Source organism: Neomonachus schauinslandi, chromosome 3 (assembly GCF_002201575.2).
Source record: "Neomonachus schauinslandi chromosome 3, ASM220157v2, whole genome shotgun sequence".
Lineage (NCBI taxonomy): Eukaryota > Metazoa > Chordata > Mammalia > Carnivora > Phocidae > Neomonachus > Neomonachus schauinslandi.
In genome coordinates this window covers 8,756,268-8,762,948 of record NC_058405.1, presented here as the reverse complement: position 1 = coordinate 8,762,948, position 6,681 = coordinate 8,756,268, and positions in this window count along the sequence as shown.

Sequence of the window (6,681 nt, the reverse complement as noted above, 5' to 3'; positions counted from 1 at the left end):
ATGTAGCTGAAATTTAAAGCAGGACATATTTGCTAGAAGTCCCAGTCATCAAGAAGAGGTAAGGGACAGTCTCCTTTTTGAGAGTGGGGGTTTGTGTGCTTCCAAATTAATCTCATGTTTTAAGTATCCTTATTTTATGCAAACAGAAAAATATATATTTTTAACATTCATCAAGTGGGCTTCTCCAGGTCACATTTTGGAAGTCATAAGATTTAGAACATTCAGTACACTTAAGTTTGTATTTTTACAAGTCAGGTAATAAGGTTACAATACTCCATCCTAAGTACATCTCTTGGCACCATGTTTGATTTTCTCTAAATATTCTACCACCTGTTGAAGAATGATTTTACTTTTTCTAACCACATGATAACTAACCTTCAGTTAAACAGTTCCTTGAACAGGCTTTCATGACTCTGCTTTCTTACATCAATCAGACCTGCTGTTGTCCAGTAGTAACTGGGGATGTAGATAATGTAGCACAGACCAGGATTGGGGTAGATAATGATGACGGGAAAGGTCATGAACTACCTTATGCTTTCATGATGTGAATTGGCACTGTTTTAGCTTCTTTCTTGAAATTTCTTCTCTTGAATTGTATTCGAGGCTAAGTGGTTCATTTGTGGCTCTTTAGAAACATAAACAGGATTACTCTTTTTAAAAATAAAAATTTAAAAAAAGAACAAATAAAGTGTTCACAGAAAATTCCAGGAGCTTATTTAATTTTAACTTTTAAAATCACCTCCATCATAGTGGCAACACAGCATTCTGAAGCTGGTCAGCGGGGTCTGAATCTCAGCTTCACCTTTATTATTTGTGTGGTTTAGGGAAAGTTAATGTTTTGTGTCTTTGTTTCCTCTTCCATAAAATGGGATATAAAGAGCACGTAGCTCACTGAGATGGTGTGAGGATTCAGTGACTATGGAAGGCACACAAAATGACGACTGACACATTTAGCACACTGGAAAATGCATGATTTCTCACTGTGGTTAAAGTGAAACAAACCAAACTCAGTCTTGTGGTTATCTTTCTAAAAACTCCAATGAAGAGCAAGTGAATGGAAAATAAAAGGGCTTCATTACACAAAACAAATAAAAGTACCTACTATAAGCAAAGTCTGACACCAGGCAGAGGCTGAGAAGTACTAGATATAGTTCCAAGTGTTGATTAATATAAGATAGAGTGAGATAGGAGATGAAAGGGACAGATAGCCTGCAGTCCTACAAAGAGGCTTATTTATGGATTTTCCGTGGCACCCTGTGCATCTCTCTCTCATGACACTTATTCCTTGGGTCATTATTACCTGCCTTCAAGGTCATCCTCTGCCTGTGAGCTATGGACCTTGTTTGTTTGTTTGGTTTGTTTTGTTTTATCTCCAGTACCTAACACAGTTCCTGGAGGAAAATAGGTGTTCAATACATATTTGATTGGGGAGTAATGAATAAATGCATGAATCCTTTCAAAATAAGATGGATAGGATAGCATTCACTGAAGAAATGGGATTTAATCTGGGCTTGAATGATAGGAGAATTTACCTAAGAGCAGAGCTGCCAGATAAAATACAGCAGGTCCAGTTCAGTTTGAACTTCAGATAAACCACAAATAACATTTCAAGTGTAAGTATGTCCCATGCAATATTTGGGATGTACTTATACTGAAAAATGATTTATTGTTTAAATTTGAATTTCAGATAAACAATGAGTCTTTTTTAGTACATATTTCCCAATGTTGCATGGAATATACTTATTACTAAAAAAAACTGTTATTTATCTGAAATTCAAACTGAACTGGATGCCCTGTATTTTTATTTGCAAAATCTGGCAATCCTAATAAGAGGAATAGAGAATAGAAGGAATTTTAAGTTAAGGAAATGGCAAGAGAAAAAGAGGGAGACATTTTGCTTTTAAGAAAATTTGAGTCTTCGAGTAGGAATATCTGAATGGGGAATTGTGATAGAGGACAGTGTCTAAAATAGTCCCTTTTCCTTGCTGATTTTCTTTAAAAATGTATATTCCAATTTCTGAACACCCTTCACCTAACCTTGTTCTCCGTGCACGCCCCTCCACGCACCCCCTCCGCCAGCGTGGAAGTGCTATATAAGGTAAAGGACAAAGGGTTTCTAAGACACTTAGCTCTTTGGTCATTGAACCTGGAAGGATACCTTAAATGTCACCGACTGTATCACAGATAGGTACATGGCTATGAGTTCAGGAAATAAGTTACAATAAACATCCATTTAGACATTTCAGATGGCTTTATTGGAGCTCTTTAATGTAGAAACCGACCATATTGTTTTATTTAGATAGACTCAACTCTGGACTGTGACAGGTGCTGTGTAAGTCAGATGGAAGTCTTCCCTTTGCTTTTTCAATTTACTTATTATAGGAGACAGCTTGAGCTCACTCTCCCAAGGTCAGCATTTCTCCCTCCCTCCCTCCCTCCTTCCCTCTCTTCTTGCCTTTATCCTTTCTTTTTTTCTTTCTTTCCAACTAGTTCAGTGATTCAATGTCTTTTAAAGAATCAGGAAACAAAAAATATTGACAGTTTTTGTCTTTACCACACTATGTTATCATCTGTTTATTATAATATGCTGGGCTCTGATGAACCTTATAAAAATCCATTTAAACAAAAATAGTACATCCTTCTGGGTGCTCCTGTTGAGAAACAAGATGACACCTTTGAGATGGCTCTCAAATGAACATTCCTTTGCTTTGTACTTTACATAGTGACTACAAAGTCACGGTACCCAATGGCCTCATTAAAGTCATTCTTCTCATCTTTTCACCTTCCCACTTTTTAAAAAAGATTATTTATTTGAGAGAGAAAGGGAGAGAGAGAGCGCATACATGCACAAGCAGGGTGAGGGTAGGGGGAGAGGGAGAGAGAGGATTCCAGCAGACCACCCGCTGAGCCGAAGGCTGAGCTCCATACCACAACCCTGAGATCATGACCTGAGCAGAAATCAAGAGTCAGATGCTAAATCAACTGAGCCAGGTGCCTATCCACCTTCCTGCTTTTTGACCTTAAGGCATTTAAGAGGCACAGATCCAGAGAGAAGAAACCACAGAGACTGAGAAGTCAGGCTCAGGGAGGACAAAGAGATATGATTTATTTTCTATAAGCATCCAGAACTTCTTCGTATGAAGCCTAATTTTATTATTCTACATTCGTGAAGTGAATTGTTTACAGTGAAAAAAGGGAGAGAACGCTGAATTTTGTGGGGATGAAAGACTAGAGATAAACCAAAGGATAATTGAGAAGTATGGTCTCAAAGTCTAATAATATAACCTGGCTTTTAATATTTCATTTTATTCTTATGGAGCCATAGCCTCGTGCAGTATGCAGGTTATCTGAGAACATGAGATGCTTTTGGACTTTCCCCTGAAAATGTAAAAAACATGAAGATTAAATACAAGGCCTGGTTCTCCATTTTTTGTTGCTCTTTCTGCTTTTTTGGCTTTCGGCACATACACAGTGTATTGAGAATACTGTTCATTGCCAGTAACAGGAACAAAACCAGGGGAAAGGAAATATTAAGTTGATACAGTCAGTAATATTTGCAAAATAAAACAAAATAAATTTAAATAAATATAAAGTAAATCAAAGGGTATTTATCCACAATACGATCTTCAATTCAACATGAAAAATATTTACTCAGTGCATTCGGCATGCCAAGCTCTGTTTTAGGCCTGGCAGGGGATACAATGACACAGTCTCTACCCTCCAGGTGAATACAGCTTGATGGTGGCAAATGAAACAATTCAATATGTGAATGATTATACTATAGAGCAGAATGGAATAAGGGCCCAAGGACAGGTACACCCACGGTGCTAGGAGACGTTAGGTGGAGAGAGATTACATCTTGTTGCAAGAGTTGGAGGACACAGCAGTTGTGCTGAGGGAGGAAGTATAATCTGATATGGAAAAGGAACAAGGCTGGGGAAGAGATTGGGAAAGAACTTTCTGGTGGAAATAAGATCACAAGTCATTGAGAAAGATCACTGGGGAACATCAAATACTCCAACCTTGCTGGAGTGTGTTATGTGTGTGGGTCATCAAAGGAGATCAGGCCAGAAAGGTAGGTTGAGGCTAATCTCTGAAGCCTTTCCAAAAGGAGGCTGGTGGTAGTAGCCATGGAGAGCTGAGAGCGTTCGCCGTGTGGGAGCCTGCTGCTGGCTTTCAAGGAAGCCTGGCTAGACTCAGCCAGTCAACTCATCGCTGCTTCTGATTTAGGGGTATGATCATTTCTCTTCCAAATGCCTTCTCTGTTCTGGGCTTTCTGGGAAGCAAGAAAGTGGAACAGGAGTAGAGCACATACCAAGGCTGCTCTAGTTGGTGGCACATCTAGTTGGTGGCAAATTTTCTTTCTACTTGAATGTCATGACCGCAACATTTAAAAATATTATTTGTCATTCTTTAAACTGCAAAGTGATGGAAGAAAGACTGAGTTCAAACAAGCTCCAAAGATGTATCTGTGCTGATTTGCCTCGTGCCTGGCCAGGATGCCCTCCCAGGATGCACTGGAGTGGGTACCTCCCATGCTCAGGTACCTGAGCATCTTTGTTTAGTTGACTTTGGGAAAGGTGTTATCAGGGAGGCATTGGAGGACGGGTATCGCATGAAGTTACTCAAGACAGTTAGAAGAGATCTGAGCCAGAGGATAAGTACAAAACCATATCTACAGAGAGTTTGAGAAGTGGGACCATGGAAGTCAAACTTGTCATCACGCCTGGGTACCAGAGAAGATGGAAAGTATCTAAAAAGTCAGGAGTCAGCTAATGGTGGGGACGATACTGATGAAACATGATGTAATGAGATAAGAATGTCCAGGATCTAGCCTGGTGATGGGTATTAAAGAGGGCACGTACTGCATGGAGCACTGGGTGTTATACACAATGAATCATGGAACACTACATCAAAACCTAATGATGTAATGCATGGTGATTAACATAACATAATAAATAAAATTAACCACCAAAAAAAAAAAAAGAATGTCCAGCATCAGGACACCTGGTACATGGTCCTACTGGGTGCTGGACCTTTGGCTAATAATAATAACTGAGACTTATTTAATATTCACTATGCAATATTGAAGTCTCACATATTGTAACCTGAATTTTTCTCTCTCTCTGAGGCCGTCTTCAACCTGAAAATGGCATGGGTCTATGCCTGCCTTGGTTCTCTGTGCTTTTCAATGTATCGACACTTAAGTTCCTTCAGTCCTCCTATTATATCCTCACTCCATAGGTGAAGAGATTGAGGCAGAAGGAGGTGAAGTGACTTGCTCAAGGTCATAGCCTGGAAGTGGTCAAGTTGGAATTCAGCTTACAAAGAAGAACTCTATAGGAAAAAAGGCAATTATGTAGGTAAGTAGTCTAGGAAGTTCAAAAAATAACAAAACCAACATTTCAATATTAAAGTCATAGAAATGCAGGTGAAAATTGCACATGGATCTCATCAAGGACCCATTGTATTATCATAAATGAGTAGTTACTTAGGAATTTGCAAGATTAAGATTCAGTCTTGGAAACAGATTTTCTTTTAATCAAACTAGATGCATGAGCATGTTAAAATTGGTGTAGGGGGTCTTTCGTGTAGATGGGTTTGACCCTGTGACTTTGTTGGCCTTGCTACTTTGATTGAAGTCATGCTTAGGCCATAACAGTATAAAGATATTTTTTTCCTCTTCCTGTTTCCAGACAGCTAGACTTTGCCTGCAGCTCTGTAACAGGAACAAATACATTTGTCTCTTCAATAAATGGGCTCTTGGCTACTGGGCATTTGTTTGGAAGGACATTCAGGATGTAAGGCACATCAAGCACGGGGCCCTTGTGCATCTGTCTGAGTCAGCTCTACAAGGGCGAAGCGCTCATTAAAGAAACAGGTGCCAAAGACAGCTGGGGCATAACTGGGCTTTGGGAGGGGTGCTGAGCCAGGGGAGGGAAACTGCTCCTCTGTGACTATAAAGGGATCCTCGTGTCTGAGAGAAGTAACTGCGGTAGTTTCCTGGTTCTTTGAAAGAGTTGGACTCTCTCCCTGATAAACCAGACTGGTACTTTACGCTAACCTCCAAAGGGCCCAGGAGTGTCATCTGGTAGATGCCAGAGTGTCATCTGGTAGAGATAACTGTACATGATGACGATACATCTACAGTGTTCCTTCATAAACTAGGCACTGGGTAAACATGCTTGTTGAATGCATGCTCATTTAACGTTGACCTTTTATAGAAAAGCTACTGCTTTGTATAAAGAAATGTCTTCCAGAACTGACAGGTGGAGCCTGGCTCTAAGGCGGCTGTGGAAGCCCGTTTGCCCTCTTCTCTAGCCCGTGAGTAGAGATCCTTAAGGCAAGCTGGGACCATCCTTAAGACAGTGAATTACCAGGCAAATTTCCAGGGATATCAAACTTGCATTATTTCTTTCCCCTTAAGAATTACAAGTCCCTTCCAAAGCTGTGGTAATCTCTGACTGTTCTCATGGAGCATGGCTGTCTTTTCTTCTCTACTTCCTTCTCCCACTGGAACTTCCCATGTAGCTTCTCTCACTGCTGCTATCCTCCTTCGGGAGTGAATGACATTCATGAAGAATCCACAGGGGCAGTTGGCTTAGTGGAGGTGGGGTGCAGGAAGTGAATGTTAAACACTAACCTACATCCCAGAAATGGAAGGTATGGTTGACCCAAAGG